Source organism: Carassius auratus, chromosome 5 (assembly GCF_003368295.1).
Source record: "Carassius auratus strain Wakin chromosome 5, ASM336829v1, whole genome shotgun sequence".
Taxonomy (NCBI): Eukaryota; Metazoa; Chordata; class Actinopteri; order Cypriniformes; family Cyprinidae; genus Carassius; species Carassius auratus.
The window spans coordinates 32,054,996-32,073,724 of record NC_039247.1 but is presented as its reverse complement, the minus strand read 5'-3'; the positions used below and the strand labels follow the sequence as shown (position 1 = coordinate 32,073,724).

Here is an 18,729-nt window from a genome sequence, read left to right as displayed (position 1 = left end):
TAACTCTGGCCTGATACCTGACCCAGTCGTGACAAACCTGTTAAGGGCAGTCCCGGATATAGCCTCCTGGTGGTGTAGTCTGTAGAACTTACCAGTCCGTACCGCACACCTGGAACCTCATCCACTCTCCGCACTTCCACAAGCATCACGACTTACCTTTGGCTCGATTTCCCCGCAGTTCCTGTGCCATCCTCTCCTGCTGAACGAATCATTCAGTTCACCAATTCAAACTGAATCGTTTTAAACTGTTCGCGTCTCTAATGCGCATTAATCCACAAATGAATTAAGCTGTTACCTTTTTAAATGTGGCTGACACTCCCTCTGAATTCAAACAAACCAATATCCCGGAGTAATTCATTTACTCAAACAGTACACTGACTGAACTGCTGTGAGGAGAGAACTGAGAATGAACACCGAGCAGAGCCAGATAACGTACAAAAAATTGACTCGTTCATGAGTCATGAACCCGTTGCATTGGTTTTCGGATCCCCAGTAGTTCTTTCGGACAGTTCGATTCAATAAACCGGTTCACCAGTCCTTTTGCGCTCGACGTAATGGCGTCATTTGCGATGATTGCCCTTGATTCAAGCCTTCGGTTTACCCGCGCTCATAACACTAGCACAGAATCAATCACCAAAATAATCAGTTCGGTTCAGACGCTCTTTGTGTCAGTTTGCTTTGCGCATGCGCAGTATCATCAGCTCCTCGGTTCTTTAATCGGACACGTCTGACAGAAACGGTTCTTGACTCGTGAATTAATCTCTTGTTCATTATCTGGCTCGGCTCTGTGTTCATCTTCAGTTCTCTCTTCACAGCAGTTCAGTCGGTGTACTGTTTGAGTAAATGAATTACTCCGGGATATTGGTTTGTTTGAATTCAGAGGGAGTGTCAGCCACATTTAAAAAGGTAACAGCTTAGGCTACTTAACACTCTCTGAGCCAAACAAAACAGCAGCAGAAATGGTAATTTCTATGGACGCAGAGAAGGCCTTTGACCGGGTAGAGTGGGAATATTTATTCACAGTCCTCGGTAGATTTGGTTTCGGTCAGAAATTCATTTCATGGATTCGGTTGTTATACAATAATCCTACAGCATGCATAATTACCAACTCTACCCGGTCCAAACCATTTCTGTTAACACAGGGATGCAGGCAGGGATGTCCCTTATCACCATTGTTATTTGCTCTCGCCATCGAGCCGCTGTCCCTTTCCCTTAAAAGCTGTTCGTCTTTCACTGGGATCACCAGAAATGGAATGGAACATAGGGTCTCACTTTATGCAGATGATTTGTTGCTATACATTTCACATCCAACCATCTGCATTAGTGGGATCTTAGAAATTTGGCACACATTCGGATCCTTTTCGGGCTACAAGTTGAACATCGGTAAGAGCGAATGTTTCCCTCTTAATGAAGCTGCAAAAAGAATCCCGACCCAAGCATTACCGTTTCGTTTAACCACCTCCTGTTTTCGTTATTTAGGTATTCACATCTCAAATAATTTGTCGTCTATTTATAAAGATAACATTTTAAAGTTGGTTAATCAAATCAAGTCCGACCTCAGGCGTTGGCACGCCCTCCCCTTGTCCCTTTTAGGAAGAGTGAACACAATAAAAATGAATGTACTCCCAAGATTCTTATTTCTCTTTCAGTGTCTACCACTATACCTTCCAAATACTTTTTTCAAAGATCTTAACCAGCACTTTTCATCTTTTATTTGGGCAGGAAAGAACCCCAGGGTTAATTTAGCTATTCTACAAAGACAAAGGAGGGAAGGAGGTCTTGGACTCCCAAACTTATTGGCTTATTATTGGTCAGCCAATATCCAAAAAATTTACACATGGTATAACTTCCCTAATACCAGTTGGTGTCAGATGGAAGCACGGTCTTGTAACTCTGTCTCATTAGGTACTCTGATTTGCGCTCCTTTGAATTCTTACCCATCAAACTACACCTCTAATACAGTTGTTCTATCCACTGTGAAAATTTGGAGGCAGTTTAGGCGTGATTTTAAAATCTCTTCTATCTCCCCGCTGATACCTATATGTGACAACCACCTATTCTTACCCTCATTAGTTGACTCAGCTTTTGCCCTGTGGAGGGATAAGGGCATATTCTGCTTTAAACAACTTTTCATTAATAAGACCTTTGCTTCTTTTAATAGTCTGAAAAATACATTTGACTTACCCCAATCTCATTTATTTAGATATTTTCAGATTCGTAATTTCGCACTCCACAATCTACCCAACTTTCCCTATTTATCACCTGATTCCTTTATTGAGATTATTTTGTCCCTTCCTACGGACCATAAATTTATTTCAGCAACTATGAGATTAATTACATCTACCTCATCTTCCTTAGCGGTCAGAAGTACCTGGGGAAAAAGAGCTGGGTTCCTCTTTCGAAACTGAATGGTGGAACGAGATCTTAGAAAGGGTCAACACCACTTCCCCTTGCGCTAGCCTAACATTAATACAATTTAAGGTTGTCCACAGATTGCATCTCTCTAATGTTAAGGATAAAAAGATGTTTAATACAAGCGACAGGTGCTGTGTCTCCTCTGCCAATCATACTCGTATGTTTTTTTCCTGTCCTAAGTTGGATTTATTTTGGTCAACTTTTTATGACACATTGTCAAAAGCTCTTAATCGACCTCTGACTCCCAGTCCAGCTATTTCTATTTTCGGTGTGCCCTGCAGACCAAAGTTGCTTCTCTCGTGGAGAATTGGACATTATTGCTTTTGCCTCTCTCGTGGCCCGCAGACGCATTTTACTCCATTGGAAAGACCCAAAACCTCCTACATCTAATTCCTGGCTAAAAGACCTATTGTCTTTCCTTCACCTAGAGAAAATTAAATACAGCCTGAGAAAAAGCTCAGACCTATTCACCAAACACAGGGGCCCCTTCCTTTCCTATGTTAACTCCGCTCAGTCTTTGGATGACTAACCAGTTGATTGCACAGAGCAGACTAGAGCTTTTTTTATCTTGACCAGGAATATTATTTATTTCACTATGTGGTTGTTTTTTTTTTTTTAATCTGTTTTTTTTTCTTTTAGTCTTGTTTAAATTCAACTGCGGTTTTACCTGCAAGTATGCTTATTTCTATCCCTGTTAGTACTTTTTTGCTTTATGTATTTCATTTAAAATGCCCTGTGCTGTTTTGTAGGGGTGCTCCGATCACGATCGGCCGATCATTATGAGCAAAAAAAAAAATCAGTAAAAAGTAAAGTGATTTAGTGATTTCTCATAGAGCAGCTGTTACTACACAGAGCCATTGTTAATAGAGAAGATGCGCAAATCACATTAATTTTCAGCGTTTATTGGCCCATCTTCTCAGTTAACAACGGCTCTGTGTAGTAACAGCTGCTCTATGAGAAATCACGCACCTGATGGAATTAACCGCTGATTAGAGAACCGGCTTTACTGACGAGATGCGCATTAACGATCGGCCGATCGTGATCGGAGCACCCCTACTGTCTTGTTGTTTTGTTCATTTGTTCATTCATATGTTTTGTGTATTGGAAAAAAAATAAAAATGGGAACAGCTTAAGTCATTTGTGGATTAAAGCATATTGGAGACGCGAACCGTTTGAAACTATTCAGTTCGATTTGGTGAACTGATTGATTACCGGATATCCAGACTGCTTTGTTTTGAACTCTCTCACACAACAGACACGGAAGAGAAGACAATGCTCAATAAAGTCGGCATTTTTGCTATTTTTGGACCAAAATGTATTTTCGATGTTTCATAGTATTCTAACTGACCCTCTGATGTCACATGGACTACTTTGATGATGTTTTTCTTACCTTTCTGGACATGGACAGTAGACCGTACACACAGCTTCAATGGAGGGACTGAGAGCTCTCGGACTAAATCTAAAATATCTTAAACTGTGTTCCAAAGATAAACGGCAGTGGCTCAGTGGTTCATCTACAAACCGGAAGGTTGGTGGTTCAATCCCCGGCTCCACCTGACCAAGTGTCGAGGTGTCCTTGAGCAAGACACCTAACCCCAGCTGCTCCCGACGAGTTGGATGGCGCCTTGAATGGCTGACACTGCAGTCGGTGTGTGAATGTGTGTGTGAATGGGTGAATGTGAGGCAAATTGTAAAGCGCTTTGGATGGCCATGTGGTCTGTTGAAAGCGCTATATAAATGCAGTCCATTTACCATTTAAATGGAGGTCTTACGGGTTTGAAACAACATCAGGGTAAGTTATTAATTACATAATTTTGCTATCTGGGTGAACTAACCCTTTAACTTTTTAACGGACAGGACACAAAGAGTGAGAGTGAATGGCAGTCTCTCAGAAAAAGTCCCCACAAGGATGCATACTCTCACCTCTTCTTTTCATCTTGTACACAAATATGTGCCAGAGCAGGTAGGAAAACAGGACTATAATTAAATATGCAGATGACTCCGTAATTGTTATCCTGCTCCAAGATCACGGTCCAGTCATCAATTACTTTGTTGAATGGTGTGAGGCGTCTCACCTTCAACTAAATGCAGTTAAAACAAATGACATGCTTATTGATTTTAGGAAAAAAAACAATCCAAACACAATACATTAAGGTCAACCAAAGGTTGAATTTGTCGAATCATATGAATACCTGGGGATGGTAATAGACTCTAAACTTACATTTGGAACTAACTGTGAACAAGTCTGTGAACTTTGTGACGGGAGGCAGCTAGCGGACGGTCTGCTTCCTGACCTGGGCCCCAGTTAGTCAAGTATAAACACGAAGACTATTTGCCATATTTCTAGAGAGAAGAGTGGCGCCACCCCAGGAGGGATGAAGACCATCTCTTTTAAACAGGTCAGGTCTGCCCCAAAAGCTTGTCCAATTGTCTATGAAACCCATGTTATTCTGTGGGCACCACTTAGACATCCAGCCATTGAGTGATGATAATCAGCTATGCATCTCATCACCACGGTAAGCAGGGAGGGGACCAGAGCATATTACAGTGTCTGACATCATGCTTGCAAGTTCACACACCTCTTTAATGTTATTTTTAGTGATCTGCGACTGGCGAAGTCAAAGATCATTAGCGCCAGCATGAATAACAATCTTACTGTATTTACGCATTAGCCAGCACTTTTAAATTTGCCAAGATGTCAGGCGCTCTGGCTCCTGGTAAACATTTGACTATGGTGGCTGGTGTCTCTATATTCATGTTCCGTACAATAGAATCACCAATAACTAGAGCACTTTCATCAGGTTTCTCAGTGGGTGCGTCACTGAGTGGGGAGAAATCGAGCATTGTGTTAGTTCAGTCAGGTCATGTTAGTCATGCTTGCATCAGCTGACAGTCAGCTGTTCCTGACGTGTACCGATCCAGTCTTGACACCTATCACCTGCGGTCTATTTAAATTCCCATTATTCAGTGTCTCTCCATCGCATTGCTGCTTGCAATTAACTCCCTCCTCCAACCCCAACTCCACCAGCTGAACCTGTAATCTGATCTAACTTGATATGTCTTTACAGTGTCTTCATTGGAAGCAGTCTCTATGACATTTTGTTTACAACTCATGTAATTGTGAATTGTAATTATGTATGCTTATAATGGTTCTGTTCTGTACCCCAGGGGGGGTTGTCTTGCTGCTCTCCCCGCTCTGTCCAAGCATGGCTGCATGGACTGGCGTGTGAAGTATTGCCCAGAACATAACCATACCACCAACACTAACTGTATGCAATTATAATTGTCATTAAATATACTTGACGGAAGTGTTCCTGATTGAAACCTGTTTAATGTTTTGATCAGAACAGAAGAGCGGTGTTTTGACCCATGACTACGCTGTGAAACGCTACTCTACGCTATGAAAAGATAACAGTGATAGGTTCAAATGAAAATGCTAATGACAAGCTATCAAGTGCTAACAGGTGCATTGCACTCACGGATTTAAAATAAAAGTGAACGATCAAAATTAATCTGATAAGATTGAACGATAATATCAGAAATATGGTGGGCATTAAGTTATAGTTTATCACTTTAAACAACAGAGAGTTATAATAAGATAAAGATTCTAGAGAAAAAACCGCAACACGGAGCTACGATTAGCAGCAGCAAGGCCAGCAGGAAAGCAGAGAAAACACTATCCGACAGTGACACCCACAGTCAGGACCAAAACAAAACACCTATTACCAATTACTTACAAAGGCTATGCGTTTTCTTTAAAACATGTTTTTTTTCATCAATTCACCAATTTTTTTCATGAATTACTAATTCATTCGATGTATTAATTTGTTCACTTAATTCAGTGATATCATGGTTTAAGGAACAAAATGAATGAAACATGAACAGGTGCCACAAATTAATTAACGAAGTTGCAGGAACGAATTAACGATCTGTCCTGTGTCCCCAGGGCCGGCGTTCCGCACATCACGCACTGCACGTAGGACACCAAGTGCTTGGGGGGGCACCAAAAAATCTGGGTCGTGAAAAAATCATCACAATAGGCTACTAGTATAAATAACAAATAAAATATTTCTAAAAGCATGTTAATATACAAAAGCAATACAAAAGTAATATAGGCCTAGACCAAATTATTCGAGAAAAAGCTGAATCTCTGTGCCAGTCTCCCTCTGGTGCCCCCCCTTCCCCACCTCCCAGTGGTCTGTTCGATTATGCCTCAATCAATTAGTGATGGGAAGTTCGATTCTTTTCCGCGAACCGGTTCTTTCGGACGGTTCGATTCAATAAACCGGTTGAAAAAACCGGTTCATCGGTTCTTTCACGCTCGACGTAATGACGTCATTGGCGATGACGTAATGGCATCACATCTATCAAACATTCAAATATATAAAGTCAGTAATCATAACTTTAGTCAGTTAAAACCTCATAATAATGAAAAGTTTACATTTGAGTTTTGCAACAACACCTAAATACAGTAACAGCAATAATGTGCATATGAGGATTTAAGTCTTGAAGATATAAAGTAAATAAATTAGGTGTCATCAGTGCACAAACCATGATCCACTTAATAAACATAATCCATTGCGATGTATTTGTTATTAAATGAATTTACGTTTCGCCAGATTGCCCTTCATCCAAGCCCTCGAAATACCCGCGCTCATAACATTACTAGTACAGAATCAGAATCAATCACCAAAAGAATCCCTTCGGTTCAGAGACATGCTGTGAGTCAGTTGGCTTCACGCTGAATCGCGCGTGCGCAGTATCATCAGTTCATCGGTTCTCAATTCGGACGCGTCCGACAGAAACGATTCTCGGTTGAGTGTACTGATGATCCGAAAACCGATGCAACCGGTTCTTGACTCGAGAACGAGAATCGCTCTAACCGGCACGTGCTGCAGTTCAGTATCATCAGCTGCTCACTCGTGTTCATGTTCTGTTTACTACAAACTCAATTTGTGAATGTCATCAACTATAAATACAGTACAGATATCTCATAAATCATCCCTTATTCCTATTAAACATAAGAGTCTTTAGAGTCTTAATTATTGTCCAACTTCCCTGAAAACCCATTTGGCCTATACATTATATACAATATACAGATTGGAAACATTAATCTAAAAAAAATAATAATAAAAAAAATCATAATAAAATATAGTTATTTTATCACACTTTCCGATGTTTAACAAAATACTTACAAAATTACATGCATGCGCAATATCATCAGTTCATCGGTTCTCAATTCGGACGCGTCCGACAGAAACGATTCTCGGTTGAGTGTACTGGTGATCCGAAAACCGAAGCAACCGGTTCTTGACTCGAGAATGAGAATCAGCTCATCGGTTCTCAAATCGGACGCGTCCGACAGAAACGATTCTCGGTTCAGTGTACTGGTGATCCGAAAACCGAAGCAACCGGTTCTTGACTCGAGAACGAGAACTGCTCCAGCAGTGGGCGTGTTTGTTCATTATCTGGCTCGGCTCGGTGTTCATCTTCAGTTCGGTCTTCACAGCATTTCATTCAGTGTACTGTTTGAGTAAATGGATTACCCCGGGATATTGGTTTATTCTGACTCAGAGGGAGTGTCAGCCACGTTAAAAAAGTTAACAGCTTAAGTAATTTGTGGATTTATGCTTATTGGAGACGTGAACCGTTTCAAACGATTCAGTTCGATTTGGTGAACTGGTTCAACCGGTTCACTAAGAAGAATCGGTTAAATTGAACGATTCGTTCACGAATCGGCCATCACTACAATCAATGTCAAATTTGGCACCAAGAGTCGGGGGCGGAAAAAAGAAAAAAGAAGAGACAGCGGGATGATGCTCGCACGTCGCTTGGAGGTAAGACAATGTTTTAAATAAAAATGGTAGTTTTAAAAGAACGGCATTAGGTAACGACGTTATTTTTTCAGTAACGTGGTAATCTAACAAATTACTTTTCCCATCGTTACACCGCCGTTAACATTACTGAACGTTAAATGCGGTGCTTTACTATGCATTGATTTAATAAACTATGCAATCCGAACACACCCCTGGATCACACAGCGAGTGAGGAGGTGGGTTAATGACGAGATAAGCGGTTGTGATTGGCTAAGGCAGAGTCATGTGTTTCATGGTAGCCAATCAGAGCCAGTGTTTTTACACACATGCCGGCGCCAAAGACACACACACACACACACACGCAACAGCTACACAGAGATTCGCAGCAGAGATGGCGAGATGGTGAGTCAGGAGCAATCCGATGAAAAGTTGGCATTTTCAAGGTGAAGATATAAGCACTACTTCAAATTCATTGTGGTCAAATACAAGAACGTGCATGTAATGTGTACATGTAATGTGTGACATGCACCTACAAAGCTAGTGGGCAAAAATACCCTTTCTTACAAAGACAATACTTGAAGTGCAGGATAAAACTCTTGCTGTCTGTTGACGTGCAATAAATATTGAAAGTTTATACCTGTCTGTTCTACTCATTTCAACTGACTTGTGAAAACTGCAAAAAAAAAAAAAAAAGTACTAATTCTCTGACATGTAGCAACTTTTTTTTTTCTTCTTTTTTTTTTTTTACAGTAACGCAAATAGTAACTTTCCCTGGTAACTAGTTAATTTTATTATAGAGTAATTCAGTTACTAACTCAGTTACTTTTTGGAACAAGTAGTGAGAAACTATAACTAATTCGTTTTTTAAAGTAACGTTCCCAACACTGCTGATAGCTGATTTTGCAGCTAGGAAATGTAGGCGTGTGCCTCTGTAGTGCCTCTGACAACTGATGGTAGTGAAAATGTTTAATATAGTTCTATAGAATAGCAGAATGGTCTCTTTATAGAGATGTAGTCCCTCTGTTCAGTAATTTCTACTGTGCAGTTATGCATGGTTATTAGCAGTTTAAAGCATTTGTGCTTAGGGCACCCAAATGGCTAGCGCCGGCTCTGTGTGTCCCGCAGCACTGCAGTCCGCACGATATGAAATAATTATCTGGTTTCAATTTTTATGTACTTTTAAATCACATTAAAAGCCTAATTTGTACATTATGTATGAATGATGATACATTTATATATACGATCACCGTCACTCACTGCCACTCGCATGTGTTGAGTGCACATTAGCCACACGCAGCCCAACATCAAATAGGTTAACAGCCCATCTATAGCTTTAATCTATTACATCTCTTATTGACAATTAATCGATCATTGATTAATCATTGACATCCCTAGGCCAGAACAGCACTCAAATTAGCACATGCATATAATAGTTTCCATAATTCATGTGTTGAGCACCACCTCGAGGGGAGGGAAATCTATTGATTCTCCTAATGCACAAAGAAGGACAATGATAATTTGCCATATTGGTATTTTGTCCCAACCCCAATGCACACATAAAATAAACAATACAAGGTGCACACCACCTTCATAAGGACTAAATATTTACTTGAGAATAATAAATACAACAATGAAAACAGCTCAACAAACATTGTAAAGGAAAACATGTTTAAAGGACAAATTAAATGGAAGTATGATTTCATTTGTTTTTGCTGCAAATATCATGGCATAGATAAACATTAAATGATGAGAGAATTTATTCATTTTTACCATTTAAAATTTTAACTTTGGTAAAGTGATAAGTCTTTTAAACTATTTAAATAATGCACACAGATTACTTTTACAAACTTTGTAATGTCACATTAAACGTTTATAGCTGTTCTACTTTCAAAGAGTGTGTCCTTTTGTGTACTCTTTTTCTCATACTGTTTAGTTTAAAAGGGTTGTTTTGTAGGGACACAAGCAGCAAACATCCCACCCATACTAAAGTCACTCCTTAACAGTCTCACAGTCTCGAGTTTCAATGATCTTACCTGAGCTTTCTACCTTTTAATATTTCATGAGTTTGGCCTCCCAGCCATACAAGAGCCCTGATTGTTACTTCTGCCACAAGCTCTGAAATATGGATGAGACTGTGTTCAGCCATTTACCCAGGCCATTTGACAGATGTACAGGTTGCCTAAATAATCCAGACTCCCAAACATAAAACTGTGTATGCACTCTTCACCTCCCTCTTCCCTGGAGCCAGCTTGTTAAAGTGAGAAAATAGACAGGAAGTGAACAACAGAAAACAAAATAAAGAGAATGTGGTTGAGAACAAAAATAATATAAGCAGATTCTTCTGCAACTGCTGTTTATAAACTAGATTTACATTTCCTGTAGGAAACACAAAACATTACTGCAATGCAGACAAATAACAATTTTAGAGTGCCCTTATTATGCCTTTTCGAATATTACCTTTCATGCCGTGTGCCGGACACTGCGTATAGTCTATTGATAGAAGTTCTATGCCAGTAACATTTGCTGTACAGTAATTGGTGTAATTGATCCATGGGGTGTAGTTCTTTGGATGGTATGTGTTTCTACTTTGTTTATGATGCACTAGAATAATGGACATTTAGCAAGCAAAGAATAAAAGTCTTGCATTAGTTCACAGGAGCCACGGTCGCATGATTCAGAATATCTCGAGCTGAACATTTGAACCGGATCGGTGTATGTAAAGGAGGAATCGCCTCGCCATCAGTGAGGACCTCGATGGACCTCATCAACGTCGACCAAAATGCCTCCAAAGAACAACCAGGAGATCAAAGAGATAAAGAAAACGCTTGATTTTCTGTCTGAGGAGATCTCGACTGTCTGTAAGCAGCGGAAATCGATCATTGATTTGATGAGCAAAATTAAAGAACTGAAGAAACAAAATGAGGAGAAGGACAAGCGGATCGCCAGCCTGGAGTGCTGCATGGCCGACATGGAGCAGTATTCCTGCATGAACGACATTGTTGTCAGCGGATTAGAGACCAGGCCCTGTTCTTATGGCAGGGCGGTGACAACGACCAACGTGGGGAGCTCATCGATCCAGACATGGACTCCGTGGAGCAACAGTTGACTGCTTTTTTCACAGCAAAGGATTATCAGTATCCAAAACTGATATTGAGGCTTGTCATCCTTTACCCTGGAAAAACAAGAACGACAAACCCGCAATAATAATTCACTTTATGAACAGAAAAGACAAAAATGCTTTGCTCAGGCAAGGGGAAAAGCTTAGAGGGACTGAGGTTTATGTGAACGAGCACCTGAAGAAAAATAATGCAGATATATCTAGAAGGACACGCTTCCTAAGGAAGCAGAGGAAAATCCAGTCAACCAACTGCAAGGTGTTCATTAAACTTAACGGGTAACCTGAGGAGGCAAGAGTACTGTCTGATAGATTCATTGAGGAGCTGGACTAGTACCAGTGAATCATGATCATGTAACTTAATTTGTATCAATGTATGTGATTGATTTGAATTAAAATGGCTATGGACACTTTTGAAGAGCTTGCCTGTTTAAACTTAACTACAGCTGGAAATGAGAGTGACAATGATGAGAGTCAAGGTTGGAACTTAAAAACTTTCAGATTCACTGATCATAATCTACATGGTTTTGAACAAGAGTCTTTTCCCACTTATAACTAAACCAAGCAGAATATCATCACACTGTGCAACTCTAATAGACAACATATTTACAAACCAAATGGACAATAGTCTTATGAGTGTGTTGTTACTAAATGACATAAAGTAAGTGATCATTTTCCAGTTTTTGTGATGTGTGTTTGTGATCATGTTAAGTATAAGGAAGTTAATGATATTAGTTACAGGAGAATCAGAACTGGTGAATCAATAAATACACTCAGAAGTGAATTACTTGCATATAATTGGAAAACATTGTGTTATGAGACTGATACCAATAATGGATACGCAACATTTCTGTACACTTTTAAATCATTATATGATGAACACTGTCCGATAAAACAATTTACCAAAAAGCACAAATTTAAAGAGAGACATGGATGACAAAGGGATTAAAAAATGCTTGCAAAAAATAGAATACTGTCAGCCAGGTATGTCATTTAACCCAGAGGAAACCCAGACACAGGTGTTGCTGATTTGGGAAGCAAACCGTTTTTGACTGTGCTTTTGTGGCTTGCCTTGAAAGTGAAGAATACGGTTTGTTGTTTTGATTACATGTATTGTGAGTTAAGATTTTGCCGCTGTATGATATAAAGAGGAAAATAAACTTGTTAGATAATAGTAACATTACTGAACTCTCCGCTTGTATTATGTGAGGTCGCAAGGGCACACGTCTAAACTTAATCCGTTTTATTAGCAACCAGTACTAGACTTCATTTAGGACTTACACTCAAAAAAATGAAACACGGCTGTTGTTGGTTCAGAGAATGTAAATAAATTCGAATTATTGAATACACTTAAGTTTGTGCTTTAAAATTAAAATATTTCTTTTGACAAAATAAAAAAAAAGTAATTTTCTAATTTACACAATTCACTTACGTTAAATGAATTAAATAAAGGTGTGTTGCTTCTGCAGTACCGCATGTTGATCAGCAGGTGGAGCTATATCTGCACATGCGCAGATAGAACGCACATGGTTTAATCTTCTCTTCTGATTGACGCCATTTTGTGCAGTTCGTTTTGTGTTCATGCGGAGACACAGGTAAGATACTTATTTTACTAACTTTATACTGAGATTTTCAAAGATTAGAATTGCGAATTACAGATTACATAAAATCTAGATGTATTTCACGTGTAATTGACATTGCATTCACATAATTATTAGTCACTTTGCATTCCGTTTTTGTTCCTATGTAATATTTTCCACTTTTTTGCACTTTGAAATAATATAAATTATCCCATAAAAAGACAAATGACTTTTTTTTTTCAATTGCTAATTAGTAGCATTCTCCCCATTTGTGTAAATAGATAGTAGTGTGCAAATGAAGTAATTTTGTCCTTTGGCTTAGTACTAATCTACAATAATTGCTTTAAATAATGGTCTGTGGCATTTCTATTTGATGTCAAATTAAGATAAAAAACAGAAATAAACGCATCTAATGCATCTTAAATAAGATGGCATTTAGCTGAGTAAGCTTGTTGATTAGGTCATCCAAAACATTTACAGTAGTTGGCAGTTTTACATCTTTTATTTTCTAAAAATGTAAAATCATTAAAAATAAATAAATTGGTGACTGATATCTTTTTCCTTTCACAGAGTTTTGGTGTTATGCCTCCAGAGTCCCTCAAGTGGCTGTGCAAAGATTGTGGCTCATTTCACACATCCAGATCAAAGCTTTTAAAACACTTCAGGTAAGTACATAGACACCATGGCCGCAGACAAGCATATCCATGTGTATATACTCACTGTCCATGCACTTTTAAAACATGGAATGCACTGCGGTCCCACTTATGCAGATCACATGGCAGTGAGAAGCAACCTCATAGTCAAAATATTAGTGAAACTACAATGATAAATTGCCATGTTTGTGCTGCCAATGACATTCCTTCAGTAAATGATTACTTTCTTCATATTAATAATCACTTGCGCAGTCATGAGACAGTAAGTTGTATGTTTAAGGATTGCTCATTTAAAAGCAACGTGTATGGCACATTCAAATCACATAAAAGCCGAAAACACTGTCAGAGTTTGATGTCAGATTTTAAAGAAGGAATAGTGAAAACACAAGAGGAAAGTGGGGTATCTGAAGACAGTCTTTTGAACGAAGAAACTGATCCTTCTGAAGAAGGTGTTTTAGAGAGTATTGAATCTGAAATCTGAATCCAAAAAAAAAAAAAAAAGCTTTTCCATATTTTCCAGCAGCGTCAGTGTTGGGATTTATGCATCTACAATTAGAACAACTATTAGAACAGATATTGCAATTGTGAATAAGCAAACTGCTAATAATGGCTTCTTGGTCACACTTTTCAGGATGTCCCCATCGAAAAAAGACGTGAATGCATCCTAAAAGCCCTTGTTGTTTATGTGAATGAAGACCTCTCAAACCTTGTGAAGGAGTACATGGTAATTTAAGCCTGTTAAACATCTCTAATACCTCCTTTCACCTGAATTTTAGGTAATTACATATTTTTGTATTACATTTTTTTTCTAGGACGTTGAACATGAAGCCCAAACCTCAATGCGCAACACCACCCTAGGAATCTATGTCATCAAACCTGAAGGGGCACATGCCACAGACCCTTACCAAGATGTTGACATCATCGTTGAAGGCATCAAAATACTTGAAAACCTGAACAATGTTGCCAATGCATGTTCTATGATGCTTGGTCTAATTTATGCATTAAACTTGGCCTACCCGCAAGACTTGAGATACACATTTGAAACATTTTAAAAGCTTTTTATGGAGCTAGATGCCAACAAGCTGTCAAACAAGGTCCATGTCCTAAAAAATAAACTTCTTTTGTAAGTACTAATTTGAGGTAAGGTTCAAGAGGTGGTACTTATGTTTCCTTGATGTTACACTGTTGGCTTGTTACAGTACATTTGTTCCAAGACTGACCATGTTACACTTTTCAGTATTGATCTCATAAGTGCTTTAAATAAGTGCTTTATTTTTTATCCCAATTTAATGGAGGCACAGACTGCAAGAGAGACTTTTCACCCACTTCATTTCATTTATAGCAATGCTTTTTTTGTTGTTTTTTTGTATGTGCTTTTAATAAGAAAACGGAAAGCAGTTTTAAAGATACAGATTTTGACCAAATAATTTGTGAAAGGTATGTTCTTGAATGCATTAAGTGCACTTACAGTGTATTTGATTTACTTAAAATAGTAGGAAAACATTCAGAAAACATTGTTTACTGAATTTTGCACATAATTCTTGTTAAAAAGGTGTAGAAGTATATTTCAGTTGAAATAATAGGAGAAAACAATGAGATATTGTTCACATTGTACAGATGTTGTACAAAATGCACTGACTGAATAAAGTAATTCAAACCAGAAAAAAATCATTTTTATTTTGGTTGAATGTAAAAAATATATATAATTCAGTTGAACTTAATTGAGTTAATAGTTTAAAATAAAAACAAGATTGTTAATCTGATTCAACTAAACAAAATTACATTACCTTTATATAAAAAACTTAAGTTTACTGAAATAGATAATGTTATTTAAACTCAACAGCACATAGTTACGTGGAACCTGTTGACATAATAAACTTAATTAAATCCAACATATCATTTTTTTGAGTGTAGTCAGTACACCTTGTATAAAGAATTTATAAATTGCAAAACTAAAGAAACTGAGAATAAATACAAAAGATATAAAAATAAATTGACCAGTATCATTAGGATAAGTAAGAAATGTCATTATAATAATATATAAAATGATAATAAAATGATATCAAGGGTATATGGAAAGTGCTAAATAATATTATAAGGAATGGACAAATGAATAAAAAATTCCCTCAGTATTTTATAGATAATTAGAGGACTGTAAACAATATGAAAGATGTGGACAATGGGTTTAACAATTTATTTGTGAGTGTGGGAGCAAAGCTGGCCGATGTAATTAAAAATCCACAGACTGAAGGTGAGGTGAAGGCAGTGGATTATTTAGACAGTAACCCTTACTCTATGTTTTTGAAACCAGCTGAGGAAAATGAGATTATTGAAATTGTTAACAATTGTAAGAATAAAAAGTCAACAGACGTGAATGATATTGATATGGTTTTAATTAAGGATGTCATTGGTGCAATTGTTAAACCGTTAACTCACATTTATAATTTGTCTTTCAAAACAGGTAGAATGAAAATTGCTAAAATAATTCCACTATATAAATCTGGAGAGAGAAATTAATTCACGAATTATAGGCCAATGTCTTTACTCTCTCAGTTTTCTATAATATTAGAAAAATTGTATGTAATTAGATTGGATAAGTTTAAGAAGCCTGAATTATTGGTTGATAGTGTAACGATAGGACACAGGAGACGAGAGATCCAAGAGCAGTGTGTTTAATGGGTATCCAAAAATCAATATCCAAAACAAGCAGGGGGTCAAAACCATGATATCAGTCAGGAAACAAAACAAACAGCAAACTAGAAACTAGAGAACACAAGGTAACTTGGTGATGGAAAATAAGGACTCCATGACACACACAGAAAACAGACCGGTTTATATATACAGGATAAAGAAGGAAGTAGAGACAGCTGAGTGCAATAACAGGTGTGCAATTTAACAGTGATGAAGGGACAAAGCTATGTGGGAACTGTAGTGCCTGCGATGAGGTGTCTATGGGGAAGTGAGACCACTAGTGGACACCCAGGGAAACACAGACCAGACAGCGTGACAGATAGTCAGTATGGATTTACAGTAGGTCAAACAGATCTACATCAATGGCATTAATGGATTTAATTGAAGACATTACCAGTGCTGAGGGAAGTCGTGGCCTAATGGTTAGAGGGTTGGACTCCCAATCGAAGGGTTGTGAGTTCTAGTCCCGGGCCGGCAGGAATTGTGGGTGGGGGTAGTGCATGAACAGTTCTCTCTCCACCTTCAATATCATGACTTAGGTGCCCTTGAACAAGGCATCGAACCCCCAACTGCTCCCTGGGCGCCGCAGCATAAATGGCTGCCCACTGCTCCGGGTGTGTGCTCACAGTGTGTGTGTGTTCACTGCTCTGTGTGTGTGCATTTCGGATGGGTTAAATGCAGAGCACAAATTCTGAGTATGGGTCACCATACTTGGCTGAATGTCACTTCACTTCTTCACTTCTTCACTTCTAAAGATAACAAACAATATGCAGTGGGTGTATATATTGATTTAAAAAAGCTTTCGATACAATCATTCATCGTTTGTTAATAAACTAGAAAAGTACGGTATTGGAGGAGTTGCATTAGATTGGATGAAAAGTTGCATGAGTAACAGACTACAATTTGTTCAAATGCGGGAGTACAGATCTGAGTGCTTGGGTATCAACCTGTGGAGTACCACAGGGGTCAATATTGGGTCCAAAATGATTTATTATGTACATAAATGACATATCTAGGGTGACTAACCTCTTAAAAATTGGGATTTTTGCTGATGATACTAATATTTTCTGTTCAGGGGAAAATCTGAAGCAGCTTTTGGAGGAGGTCACATCAGAAATTAATAAGTTAAAAATATGGTTTGACTTAAATTATCATTAAATCGAGATAATACCAAATTTATGCTGTTTGGTAATCGTAAAACCGACACACAAGTAAAAGTTATGATTAATACTGTTAAAATAGAAAGAGTCTATGAAGAAAAAAAATTAGGGTGTAATTCTTGATCATAAAATATATATATAACGTGCTTATATATGACGTGCTGCGTTTGGTCTCGTACTCTATCGCATACGTTGTCAGTGTTGTGCGCTTGCTTAGACCTTTGTTGTGATAAACAGTAAAGTGTGTTCAATCACCAGCCAAGAGAGTGTAAAGAAATACCCTTTGTTAGAAGCAGTTAAATCAGCGGGAGTTAAAAGCAGATCGTAAGTGTATTTATTTCTTGTCTCATTAGTGTTTAGCGCAGTTGTCGTTGCTAGGAAACACTTGTTTGTTTACTGTGTTGGGACGTGCTGCGTTTGGTCTCGTACTCTATCGCATACGTTGTCAGTGTTGTGCGCTTGCTTAGACCTTTGTTGTGATAAACAGTAAAGTACGTTCAGCTGAATTCAATTTCTGTTTTGTCGGGTTTAAAAAAAAAGATTAGTATACCGCGGCAGCCCTCCAGTTAAGCCCTCCTCGTGTGAAGAACGAAGAGTGTAAAGACCATCGACTCTACCGTGCGACTCCACCGGGCAGGGACACCGGCAGGGGATATAAGTATTTTTTTTATTACTCTTTTTTCCTTTTCCTTGTTTCATTTCTGTTTCAGTTGTTTTTTGTTTATAACCAAATCTTACTATGCGTTTCCAGATCCCTACTATCATTACCACTCGTAAACCATGCAACACACAATGTAGACAGCGCAATCTTAACAACCTGCATACTTTGCCTATGTCTGCTAATACACTACTTTCTTTTCCTATTGGTCTCTGGAATTGCTAGTCTGCTGTAAACAAAACCGATTTCATTACTTCTATTATTAGTCATTCAAAGCTTGATCTCTTGGCCCTAACAGAGACCTGGATCAAACCAGAGGACACTGCTACACCTGCAGCACTCTCCAATAATTTCTAATTTTCCCACTCACCCCATTTGACTGGAAGAGGTGGAGGTACTGGTCTGCTCATCTCTAATGATTGGAAATTTAATCCTTTACCATCTTTGGGTATCAACAGCTCCTTTGAATCTCATTCAATTACTGTTACCTCCCTTTTAAAATACATTTTTTAGTTGTCTATCGACCCCCAGGACCACTGGGTAACTTTTTGGATGAATTAGATGTGTTGCTCTCAACCTTTTCTGAGGATGGTACTCCCCTAGTTATGCTTGGAGATTTCAACATTCATCTAGATAAACCT

The 18,729-nt window shown here is 38.4% G+C and overlaps 1 long non-coding RNA gene across 1 annotated transcript; it reads left to right on the top strand.

Moving 5' to 3' along the window:
- Positions 1–12,882: 12,882 nt before the first annotated feature.
- Positions 12,883–15,029, top strand: LOC113069562 (uncharacterized). Its single transcript, XR_003279755.1, has 4 exons — positions 12,883–12,941; positions 13,497–13,591; positions 14,211–14,303; positions 14,392–15,029. It is a non-coding gene; the product is annotated as an uncharacterized LOC113069562 (long non-coding RNA).
- Positions 15,030–18,729: the final 3,700 nt, after the last annotated feature.